The 12,273-nt window shown below is 43.4% G+C and overlaps 1 protein-coding gene across 3 annotated transcripts in view; it reads right to left on the bottom strand.

Moving 5' to 3' along the window:
* Positions 1–8,351, bottom strand: part of zbtb46 (zinc finger and BTB domain containing 46) — a 63,533-nt gene extending 55,182 nt beyond the window's left edge. For 2 of the 3 annotated variants that reach the window (XM_079359761.1, XM_079359760.1), the window contains exon 1: positions 7,912–8,351. The gene's annotated coding sequence lies outside the window, so the exon portion shown is untranslated. The remainder of the gene's footprint in view (positions 1–7,911) is intronic. The other variant, XM_079359762.1, reaches the window with a different exon arrangement.
* Between the last annotated feature and the right edge of the window lie 3,922 nt (positions 8,352–12,273).

The following is a 12,273-nucleotide window of genomic DNA, read 5'->3' on the forward strand; positions in this document are numbered from 1 at the left end:
ATGAGCACTGTGAGCGTACCGTGGGTTTTCACAGAGCAAGAAACAAAAAGACGGAAACAATGAGACTTCCACGTAAACACGTTTTGGTTTGTGTGAATGCAATGTTGGAAAACGCAGTCAGAGGTTCTGTTGGGGGGGGGGGGGGGGGGGGGGGGGTTAGCCCCTCGCCAGTGAAAAGGGGATGTGAACCTACTCACTTCTGTTCACCTTGTTTATTTAAAAAAGGGAAGTGTACTGACACACAGGGGAGCTCATGAAATGTCCACTTTCCTCAAAGAGTTACCATAATAATACAAAAAGCTTCTGTTTTCTGCTGCTGATAACATTTTAAATCAATACTGGAGCAGGTTCCTATTTCAGTGTCATCTTCTAACCTAAAGAGGGAAGTTATTCTAACTTGCTCGGCCCCCAATTTGCAGCTAAGACTTCGCTAAAATCATCTTTGTGTTGTAGTTTAAAAGTGGACCTGGTATTCGTTGGAGCTAACTGTTGAATTAAAGGAGTGTTTAAATATGAGCGAGGGTCAGGGGGAAGGATAAAAATGAGAAAGAGAACAAGGAGAGGGTTAAAAAAAGGAGAAAGGGAGTAGAGGAAGGGTAAAAATGAGAAATGGAGTAGGGGAGGCCACAGGAGGCACCTGGCCCACTTACAGTAGAGGAGGGGGTGGTGGAGGAGGAAGAGGAGGAGGAGGAGGAGAGGTGGAAGATGAAGGAGTGGGAGGGGAAAAGAAAAGGAGTTGGTGGTGGAGGAGGCAAAAAAAAAAAAAGGGAGAGATGGCAGCTGGGACAGAGCAGAGGGCAAGGGGAGGACGGGGTGAAAGAACGGGAAAAAGGAAGTGAGACGAGGACTGAGGAAGAAAAAAAAAGAAGAGATGCAATAATGGGAATTGGAGGAGGGCAGAGGGGGAGTTAAGAGCGGAAGAGAGAGAAAGAGAGGGTGGGGGCTCGAGAAGAGGTGGCCTTGTGATGCTGAGAATGGAGGTGGTGTATGAATGTGTGTGCGTTTCTTTCTCTGTGTGTGTGTGTGTGTGTGTGTGTGTGTGTGTGTGTGTGTGGGAGTCTAGAATTATGACGAAAAACTAACACCTCAACCCAAAGTATGAATAAGCGACCACAACAGGCCAATGTAGGTTCAATCTCTTCTCCACAGCCTGCCTATAGCACTAATATCCCACTAATACCACCCACAGTCCGCGCTCCACCTCACATCAATGAATATTTCATGTCCTGATGGCACTTTTAAAGCAAAAACTAATTAGCAAATCCAAGTTGATCTGGCATTAGTCATATCAGGCCAATTAAAAGCCCAGTCCTACTGTACATGTTAATGGCAGCGGAGTGGAATAATTGTATGTTGAGCAGGGGAGAGAATGTTAAACAGGCCTTGTTAGCAGCACTTTAGCACTCTAGCCAGAGTCCATGGCTGGATTACAAAACTCTACAAAGAGGGGTCTTTTTTTTTTCGCACAACACACACTAAAAGAGCCGCACGCACACAACTTTGAAAGCGTCGAATGAAAACTCTATCCATTAATTAGAGTGTCGCCATCAATTCCACCGGGTCAGGTGTAATACTTATAGCTAAAGAAGAGAAATATTTCCAGGGAAAATGATGGTTTTATGCCTCAGTAATAATATTAAACAGGGATCCAAATATTGGCAGAGGCTCACAGGTCAGATGTTACGCAGCATCGGTGGGAGAAATAACCCTTTTCTGTTCCTGCGGTCAGCATAAGGTTTTGGAGAGACAGACCCTGTGTGGTTTTGAGAAGAGAAAGGTGTCGCTTTGTGTTAGAGTCTTTCCGACCTTTCCTCTGTGTGTGTGTGTGTGTGTGTGTGTGTGTATTTTTTTTACAGAGAGTTTAGATTGAGACAGCCAGCACTGACACACACAGACTAAACTGTTCTGCACACACGAAAAGAAAAAACGACAGAATAACAAGGGCCAGAACTCTTTCGGAGTGGATGTCTGTTTCATCACCCCGTTCTCCTCCTCCCTGTTCTCTCTCCTTCACGTTCTCTCTCTCTCTTTCCTCTCTCTCTCTCTCTCTCTCACCTGAGCTTTGATATGGAAATCTCTCACAAGCCACAGCCTGAGGCTAGTGGACTGTTTCTAAAGATGTATTTGCTCAAAGCCGCTCAATTTCTCATCAAATACTCACACTGTGTGTATGAAAGACAAACTCTTTCACTGGGAAAATAACTAACAACTGCGTACTTGTACCAGGCTTTCAGGAGGCTGCAAATCCCGAAATTCAACAAAGAGTTTTTTTTTCTTCATCCAAACCTTTAAGTTCTTAACAGCTTACAAAAATGTGCCAGAAAAGACGGTGATATTGTGCAAAGTGTATAGCGGAGGACACTAACTTGTCAACAGAACACTTGGAGTATGTGTGTGTTTATGTGAACAGTTCTCTACCACGAGTTTAGCCGTCCGGCTCTGCTAGGTAATTACGCTGCATTAAAGATGCCAGAACAGCACAGCTACATCACAAAGTGGAGGGAAAAAAAAAAAAAAAAAAAAAGGACAACTGTCCATCAAAGACAAGACAAAAACAGTTTGCTTAAGAAAACGTGAACATTTTCTGTATAAGTCAGAGAGTTCGGGAAGACACGATATTTAGTCATCTTCTGGTAAAAGGATGCAAATCATGTGAACAGCACTCAGTCTCCAGTCAGCAGATTGTTATGGAGAGAAGATATCAGTGGTTGACGTTTGTGTGTGAATCATTAGCTTCTTTTTTATACAAACCGACGACAACATTTTAAACCTCAATGTGAATTCTTCGTTATAATTAGTTTAGTTTGCGGTTGATTAGTCCAACAACAGTATTTCTGTCTCTTTCTTTGTTCTTTCACACCAGAAGGAAAAATAATTCGGGGGATAAATGTCCATGTTTTTCTTTTTTTTTCAGTGGCGTGCAAAAAACTTTCACCATGACTTGTTGCACTATTTGTTTTGACAGCTTCTGAACTGGTGGAAACATTCAGCAATATGAAGCCAACAGTTACAATTGAAAAAAAAAAAAAAAAGAAAAAAAGAGGAGTGGAGTGGAGGAGGATTTATTCTACCTGGCCCCTGGCTTTGGTGACAGTGATGAAATTGATAAATGAGGTCAGAGAATAATTAAAATAAATAAATAAAAGTCCTGCAAATATCTCCTGATGCTGATACGCGTTGTGTGATCATGAGGCTGTGCTTGGAAGGAGCCGATCTGCTTCGCATTCCTCAATAAAAGGAAAAACACACCCTGATGAGAGCACACAAACTGAGATCCCTCATCTGTTTGCTCAGGAATGTGTGATCCAAAAGGTGTTTTGCAATATCAACAACTCCAAAGAAAAACTCTGACATCTTGCTATTTTAGGTGCCCCCCCCCCCTTTTTTTTCTCTCTTTTATTTTTAGCAGCAATACAAAGATAATTTTTATCATCTGGTCTTTCAATGTTGTACTCCTTGTTTACAAAAATTAGAGAGAAAGCTGCAAACTGCGTCCCGAATTTTAAATTGAGGGACTAAAGCAAAAAAAAGAAGAGAACAAGAGAGTTCATTGCTTTCATTGACATCCTATAGAGCGCACACACTCCCACACACACACACACACACACACACATAAGCACGGAGCTATGAAATATTAACACCTATGTGAAAAGACAAGTGGGGCTGTGTGTGTTTTGGTAGAGTTGGAGTGGCCTTAGCTCACCTGTTCTCTGTGCTGGGGGAAGGATGAGCAGATAGGTAGAAAGGGAAGACAGCTGTTACACACAAACACTCACACATCCCCCACAGCAGCCGTGTAACCCCATGGGGATTAAGAACACCTGTATTCAGCGCTGCACAATGAGCTATAGAAGCAGTTAGGCTTAAAGGCCTTGGGAGTTATTAGGGGACGGGAGTCAATGGGGGATGGGGGCTGTTTCAGAATGGGGGGGTGGGTTAATGTGTGTGCATGATGAAGTGTGTTGTCATAGAGTCAGATGTGAGAATGATAATATTCAAGACGTGAAGACAGAGTTGTCAGAAAACTCCGGAGACAGGTGTCATGTGTGATGTGTACATGTGAGTGTAAATGGTTCATTTTGCAGCGTGTTAGCCAAACAGGTGTTCCCATTAACAAGTGAGCTCCGAAGGGGGATCGGGACGAGGACACTGGCAGGGAGGGAGAAACACACAAACACACACACAAACACAGATGAATGAAGTGCGAGGCCACTAGCAACCTCTTTTATCCATTTCTGGAAAGTACACAGGATTAGGTGAGGGTAGAGTACAGTTTATTGTCAGGTTGTCTCCACTTTTTAAGTGGAGGCCTTATTTGTACATCTCATCAGTGCGGGCAGAACGATTGAAGTTTATGGGTTTTTTTATTCATTTTGCTCCTACTTGATCCTTCAATATTTAAAGTTTTAGAAAAAAAACAGGGAAAATACACCAAACAGTGTGTTAAACCATTTGAACCATACCTGATAGATTTTAAAAATACAGGTGACAAAGGGTTTTCTATTTATGTCCTGTAAGGTGAAGGATTGATTACATTCAATATAAACCTTTTAATCCTAAAAGACAAGATTCGTGTTTTAATAAACACATATAAAATATAAAATATCGTTTTCGTTCAGTTTTACTCTCCTGAATAAACTTAAAGTCACTGCTTAAATAGCCTGAGCTTTAAAAAAATAATTTTAAATGTCTTTAAAGTATCTTATTTTTTAGCTGTGTATTTGTATTTTTTTTTATCAATGACTGGAGGGTTGGCTTGAGCTTTTTAATTGTTTTTATTGCAGGCCCACAAACTGCCAATTGATTTGGGCTGATTTAAACCCACAAATTTAATAAACAGCATTACAGAAGTCATTTATTGACACTATAAGATATGTTATTATACAAAAATGCATCTGGCAATCTACATCACTTCAAACAGACCAAAAAGGACAGAAAGAGGCACATTTATGTACAGAGGTCATGTCTCTAGCTTCAATGAGAAAGTTTATCCATGTCAACTTTTTAAACACTCTTCTGACACAGATCCAAGCTGAATAGATATTTTTTGTGGGATGGAGTAAGTGTGCACGCTTGTCTTTTTTCATTGAACACAAACAAATACATAAATGTTTTTTTTAAGGTTGTTGTGTGCTACATCTCCTGGGTGTGCTCAGCTGAAACAAACTAAACTTCGACCACACAGTTCAGCCCACAACCTACATGGGCGCACCGATCACCACCTACATATCAGCAAGCTACCACGCACACACACCCACACACTATAACCTAAATGCAAGTGTCACAAGCTTCAAACCTGTATACTGACCAAGCCAAACCTCGAGGTTGTGTTTTCTCCCCCACTTTTCACACCCTGACACACCTTTAGTAGGAAATCTTTAAACCCTGCAACTGTGCGTGTGGTTAATTTTTTAGAGTGACCTGCTTTAACAAAAACCACACACAACTTAGCTTCAAAACGGAAAGGTGAATTAAACTCGCCCATCGTGTTTAATCAATTCTTAAAGTCCATTCATGAGAGGGAACACAAGTGCACAAGGGCTTTAAATCCTCACAAGCACACATGCTACTAGTGTTTTTCCAACTATTGGACGTCCTCGCCTACACTACTCCTCCACTCATCCTCGTAGCTGTTGTCTTGGTCTTTATTTTATTTTCCCCGTGGAACACACAGATAGAGAAGATGCGCGCGCACACACACACACACACACACACACATGCAGTAATGGTTTTAGTAGCCTACATAACCCTTTCTTAGATAATCAAGCTCAGTGGGGTAATACACATCCCTCAGCTCAGACACAGAATTCTGGGAAACAAACCATACAATGATGTCAAGGTGTTGCAAGAAAGTTAATTATAGTTTTAAAGCAAAAAAAAAAAGCTAAAAAGCCGAAAAGCTATCATCTTCCCCGGATGACATAATGTGGACAGAAGGAGCCACATGCACACAGGTATGCAGTAGCTTAACTGAATAACTGAATAAAAGACTTTGGAGGGCTTATCATCAAGAGCCAACCCTTAACTCCATAGCTAGGCTATTAGCAAGGTCAAAGGAACAACACAAATCCAAGGAGGCCTAAGACAATTTGGAAAAATCAGTATGGGCTCCTAATCCTAGAGATCCAGTTAGCCATTGTCAAACACAGGGAAATACTGTGAGCTAATTGGATGTAACTATACAAGCCAAAAACCAGGAGGGTGCTTTAAAGCAGAGCCAAACATGGCGTGTTGGTATTGTGAAGAAGGCAATGTAAAATCAAAACTAAAATTGGCACACAAACTATAACACCGACCCTTAACTTAAAGTTTTTGGCAGCCACCTGTAACTTTAACACAAATTTTCTGCATCAAGTGACAATGCTTGTTAATTAATAACCTTGGAAAAAAAAAAAAAAAGTTTGTCTCATATTTAAAAGTTTGGAAGGATGTGTGTAAACATAAGGATATTATGCAGTGTGATACCGGTCAGATTGCTGTCACTTACAGATCTTTGGTGACACACCTAGCTGGCTTGAAGTGCACGCGACAGTAAGCTGATGTCTCCATACAGATAGGTTATGATGAAGTGGGTTGGTTCCCCCTCTCACATGGTAAGCATGGTAGAAAATGGAGGAAGACGGAACTGACCGGTTTGAGAGGGCAGACACAGACAGCAGACACACACATGCACACACGCAGCTACAGGAGATAGACAGAGAGGGCGAAGAAGAGAAGACGCTTCCAGCTTCAGTTGCCAATAAACAGCGAACACTTGACGCCACACTTGTCAGCTCTCAATGATGATCAGCGGCGACAAAAATCACCCTGAAGCCCCCAGATGTAAACCAAACCCCCAGCTCTTGTCTTCTTCTCCGGTGGTGGTGGTGGTACTCTAGGGTTGGGTGTTGACGCAGCAGAAATTTCCAGCTGGAGAAATCCCCCTTTTTAAGGTTAATCGAGGGGAGAAGGAGGAGGGGGGGTTTAAGCCCTTGTCTTGAAGGCTGTGAGCGCTTTCATTTTGAATCCCCTCCAGACGGCTGCACGGAAGAGCATTACTCGTGTTTTAAGTGGCACGATATCTGTCTGTTCACGACGACCCCACCACCAGCAGCAGCAGCAGCAGCAGATGTGGCAACAGGGTTCTCATGCTGTTCAAAACTTTGCAGAATTGACTAGGATGAACTTGTTTTCTTTTAACCGTGTCAGTTAAGGGAAACCTTAATTGCCTTAATACCGTGGCTTATTTTTGATTTAAAAAAAAAATGTGAAGAGACATTTTTTTATTAGGATAAGGTAAACGCTTTTAATTCGAAATAGTCGCTGACTCTGTAGCCTAGACTTCGGCGCTGTTTGCAGCTTAAGTATTTAGTCCAATAAATGTGAACATGTTTCAACGTTAGGGCACTTTTGGTTAGGTGCGTTTTTAAACATAAGCACATAGCACAAAGTAGCATTTTCTTCATTATAAGCCCCCATAATGTGTAAAATATACAACGTGCGAATGACAGCTTCTCCCAAGACCAGCACGCGCAGCAGACAGCTGGCTGTCACGTATGGAGCAGGTACAGTAGGCGGACTTTGAGACTGTCGCCTGCTCACTCGCTCGGCTATTTAGCTGTCAAAATACTGTCACGCCGTGGCTAACATGATGCCAATAGACCAGGACTTAAACGTGAAACAGACAAGCCAGGCCTGTATACAGTAGCTTTACCAACATGCACTAAATAATAATGGCACGAGTTGCTTTGTGATACGTCTCCAACCTGTGCAACCACCAAACTACTGTTCTCCGCGAGGCAACAAAACTAATTGTTGTCATGATATAAACGCATGGAAACCGCGCGATACACGCCGCTCCTGAATGGAAACCTGTTCGCGTGAAAGCGGGGGCTAAACGCTGATAACACAAGGAAGTCAGACACAGCCTACCTGTTACCCCATGGGGTCTGGGGTGGACGCGGTGTCGGTCCTTCGGAGTCCAATCTGCTTGTGACAGCCCAAGTGAAGAAAAGGAGGGGGATGGCCAAAGCACCAGGTACTGTCCTTCTTCTCTTCTCTGCTTTCTTTAAGTGTTTTTCCCCCCCTGTTTTCTCCCACTCCCCGCTCCTCTTCTTCTTCTTGTTCTCCTTCCAACAGCCCCTTTTTTCTTTCTCTCTTTCCCTCCCCTGCTTTTCCGTGTCTTGGTATCAGGAGCCTCCCCCTCCTCCTCGTCCTCCTCCTCCTCCACTGTGCATGTCTATGTCTCTCTCTCTCTCTCTCTCTCTCTCTTTCTCACTCTCCCCCTACACACACTCGCTCTCCGTGTCCCCGTATCTCCTCTCTCTCACACACACTCTACGGGCAGAGTCAGGAAATGAGACAACGCGAACGCACACACTGTGCGTATCCATCTCATAGAGACGAGTCCAGCCCTTATCAGAAACACCATGGAAAATGTTGCATTGAGTAATTTATAATAGTTGGTATAATAATAATAATTATAATAATAAGACATGGGAATATAAAATAATGATGTATGTCCTGACGTAAGCTGGAGGGCCAGGAGGGCTCTGCGTGCTTTATGGGGCTGCTGGATCGTGCGTCTGTTGCCATAGGGCCCAATAAGTATCAGGGGTTTACTGTAACTTACCCCCTCTTGTGGCAACATCAGGAAAACACCAAACAGTGACACATAAAAGAAGTCTGACATTCACAGTTTGACACTGTGTGGCTGGAAAACACCCTTGACATCCATGTGATGTTGCAGATTGCAGGGCAGGTTTTTTTCAGCAAAATTCTGGGGTAATTCCAACAAAGCCTGACCGCTCCCTTTCTCTTCATGGAGTTTTCTTTATGAAAAGGGGAGAAACTTGTCTAAATTCCCATTAGTGACAAAAAGGTAAGAAGAAAGTGTTAAGTGGTGTCCTACACAGCTAATTGTACAATGCAACTTTCAGGAGTTAATGTATACAGGCTTAGAGTAAGAAGCAGATCATCATTTTTAGCTGAATTCTCAGTTAGAAGAAGTACTCTTACATAACATGATTTTCAATTTTTAAAATATAAAGATAAGTGCCGTGCAGCCATCACTTGAAAAATTATCAGCAGCAGATTAATTTAACTATTTCTTCAAACATTGTTCATGGCCAGTTTTTAATATGTTAGTGTTAAGCTGGTCTACAAGGTCAGATGATGAATCTGAGGGGTTGAGAATAGTAGCAGACCAAGAAAAAAGAAAAAAAAGGTGTGCTGCACAAATGTGGTTTAACATTTTATTAAAACTATTTCATTTAATCTTGTTCAGTCTCTATTAGAAGAAAAAGTAAAAGTTTTCCTTGTGACATTCAGCAGAGAAAAGTAAATAGACAGTACCAGCACTAAAAACCTCTCCTTTACGTGCATCATTTCAGACCTTTTTCTGTAGAACTGCAGGCCTGTGTGAACCAATCATTTCTTTATGCATGTTAATACCTTGCAATGTACAATTATGAGCATCAATTACTAAAGTGGTGTGTGTGTGTGTGTGTGTGTGTGTGTGTGTGTGTGACTGTGTCAGCTGATGTATTCTAGCCCTGTGTGTGAACCTCTGCATAACGCAATGAGCTTGTTTCTTTGGAAATGAAAGTATAAATCCGGTGAACCTGAATTGTTGTAGGTTTGAGGAAGTGGGAGACGTTTATGGGGAAGAGAGCTGTGTGGCACAGGGAAACATGTAGCATGTGGGATTGTATGTGTATGAAGGGAGGGTGATGTGTGGCCTGACACAGCAGGGGGGGAACTCTGTGCCTCCATCAGTCTGGATAGTTGGCTGCTGAGGGCAGGATAACAGAGAATGTCAGGCCATGTGGATTAAGGCTGTATGTCTGTAATGCCCAGGCGCAGAATCTCTCTCACTCTCTCCCTGTCTCTCTCCCTCTCTCTCTGTCGCACACACACACTCTCACACTGTCTCTCTCAGAGTAGAGACCGCAAACACAATCCCTGCCTGAAACAAGCTGCTTTACTCAAAGCTGTGCTCCCACACGCCAACGTGGCCTTCCAATCCGCCTGACACGACAAGCATGACCCAGGGCCCCCCCTCCCCTCCCGTCACCTCCTCATCCCACCTCTCCCCATCTCTCTCCTCAGTCTGGTCATGGATAGGTTTAGGCATCATTAGGCCACTTACACATGTATTCAGCCCCAGGAACACTCATCACAGCAATTCACTCAGAAGGGAAGCTGGCTGTGTGAGGGGAAATCGAGGATTCTGTGCGACTTTGGTTTTGTGCCTCTGTGTGTGTGTGTGTGTGTGTGTGTGTGTGTGTGTGTGTGTGTGTGTGTGTGTGTGTGTGTGTGTGTGTGTGTGTGTGTCTGTGTCTGTGGCACTTGTGTTCCCAAAGAGTCCTTGAAACACAAGGTGATGAGTATGTTGTGTGTGTGTGCATGAGGCTGAATTGCTGCTTACCCATTGGGACACTCACTCTTCTCCTCTATTCTGTCCCCCCCCCCCCCCTCTATTTGACTTTTAGACAATGAATGTAGGAATGCTGTTTTCAAAACGTTTTGTTCAGTGCAGAGAGTGAGACCAGGATTCTGTTTGTGACAGCTTGCGTTTGAACCATAACAAAAGAACATGGTATTTTAATGCACTTTCGGAAAACTTCTTCAAGTCAAAGAATAATTTGTTCTCCCAGAGTCTCTCTCTCTCTCTCTCTCTCTCTCTCTCTCTCTCTCTCTCTCTCTCCGCTGACAAACGCAGCAGAGTAATTGGTCACATCGAATTAAACAGCAAACAAAAAATAAAAGAAAAAAAGAAAAATCTACAACTGTCATAAAAATAGCACAAGGTGCTTTCAAAGCCCCATCCACTACCCTTCACTATCAATTTACCAAGGGGAACAGCTGTGTGCTGCCTGTGCCATCCTAGCCCAGCTTGTATAGAAAGCAGCGCCTGTAGCTGAAAGAACACTATCTCTACCAGGTGCAGGCAGGGGATGGGGGAAGGATATACAAAGGAATATTTGGCACAAGGTGTGAGGCAACAATATGTGTGAAGGTGCAGCTTAGTGATACTCAAATCAGTATTGGGAACCGACAAGACCTTTTTAAAAACAGTCCTCCCTCGGAGAGAAAGAGCAAATAAAGAGTACGGGGAGAGGATGGAAAGGTTTGAGGGTTAAGAGGAAAGAAGGGAGGGATGGAGGTAAGAAAGGAGTACAGGAAGCCAAAGAGTGAGCAGATTTCTTAAAGAAAGTCTTAATGAATGAATTCCAATAAAGAATGACACCAGGAGAAGCAGAATGAATCGGGGTGATTGGATTTAGAGGATGTAAAATCATCTGGAGGATACAGAGGATGTGTTTGTGCTCGCTACCCACACATTTTATTCCCGTGTACAAGGGGGTGCTCAGGATACTCACACTGCTGTGTCCTTGTGTCACCCATAGGACTTCCTCTGCTCTCTACAGCAGCAGGCCTTTGTGTGTCTATTATATGTATATGATGGACAAGGATGCAGATGGCACACTCGCTGTCCCTCAAGTTATGGTATTCGTTTGATAAGTACGACTTCTGGTTGACCTCACTGTGTCCATCTATGTGCATGCGATGAGAAAAACACATGTATTTCCCCCAAATTCAGGGGATATGGAATCTTCCTTGCAACTGAAAAATAGGCAGCCTCTGATTCAGGCTTTTCGTGGCCTGGATTTTGTGAGGTTTCAGCCCTCGTCTGCCTCACTCTAACCCTCCGAGCTACTTTACTTTAGGGCAATTCAGATCTTCCCCTGTTTATCATATCTGAGCTCTCGATGTTATGAATCCTACATTAAACTGCCCTCTCTCGCTATCTCCGTCTCTTTTCCTGCATGTCTACCCTCTTGATCCCTTCTCTTCTTCCCCCCCCCCCCCCCCCCCCATCCCCTCCAAATCTCATTTACTCCATTGGTAGTAGTAGGAAAAAATAGAGAGAGAGAGAGAGAGAGAGAGAGAGAGAGAGAGAGAGAGAGAGAGGGGAGTACAAAACAACCTTCTCTTCCCTGAAGCAAGAACATCTTCTTATTGTGGAGGTCACCGTCTCAGCGCAGCCCCACACTCTGAACACTACTCTGCTTGTTTTAATGATGCACACAGCGGAGAGAGAGAGAGAGAGAGAGGGAGAGAGAGAGAGAGAGACACAGAGTGAGGGAGAGAGAGAGGGAGAGAGAGAGAGAGAAGAAGGGAGTGGATGAAGATGGGAGGATTGGGCTATTTTTTTTTTTTCAACAACCATGTTCACCCCCACCCCCTCTCATGCCGTCCCTCCCCCTCTCTTGTGCAGAAAGTGCACCT

This window comes from Symphodus melops (assembly GCF_947650265.1).
Source record: "Symphodus melops genome assembly, chromosome: 13".
Lineage (NCBI taxonomy): Eukaryota > Metazoa > Chordata > Actinopteri > Labriformes > Labridae > Symphodus > Symphodus melops.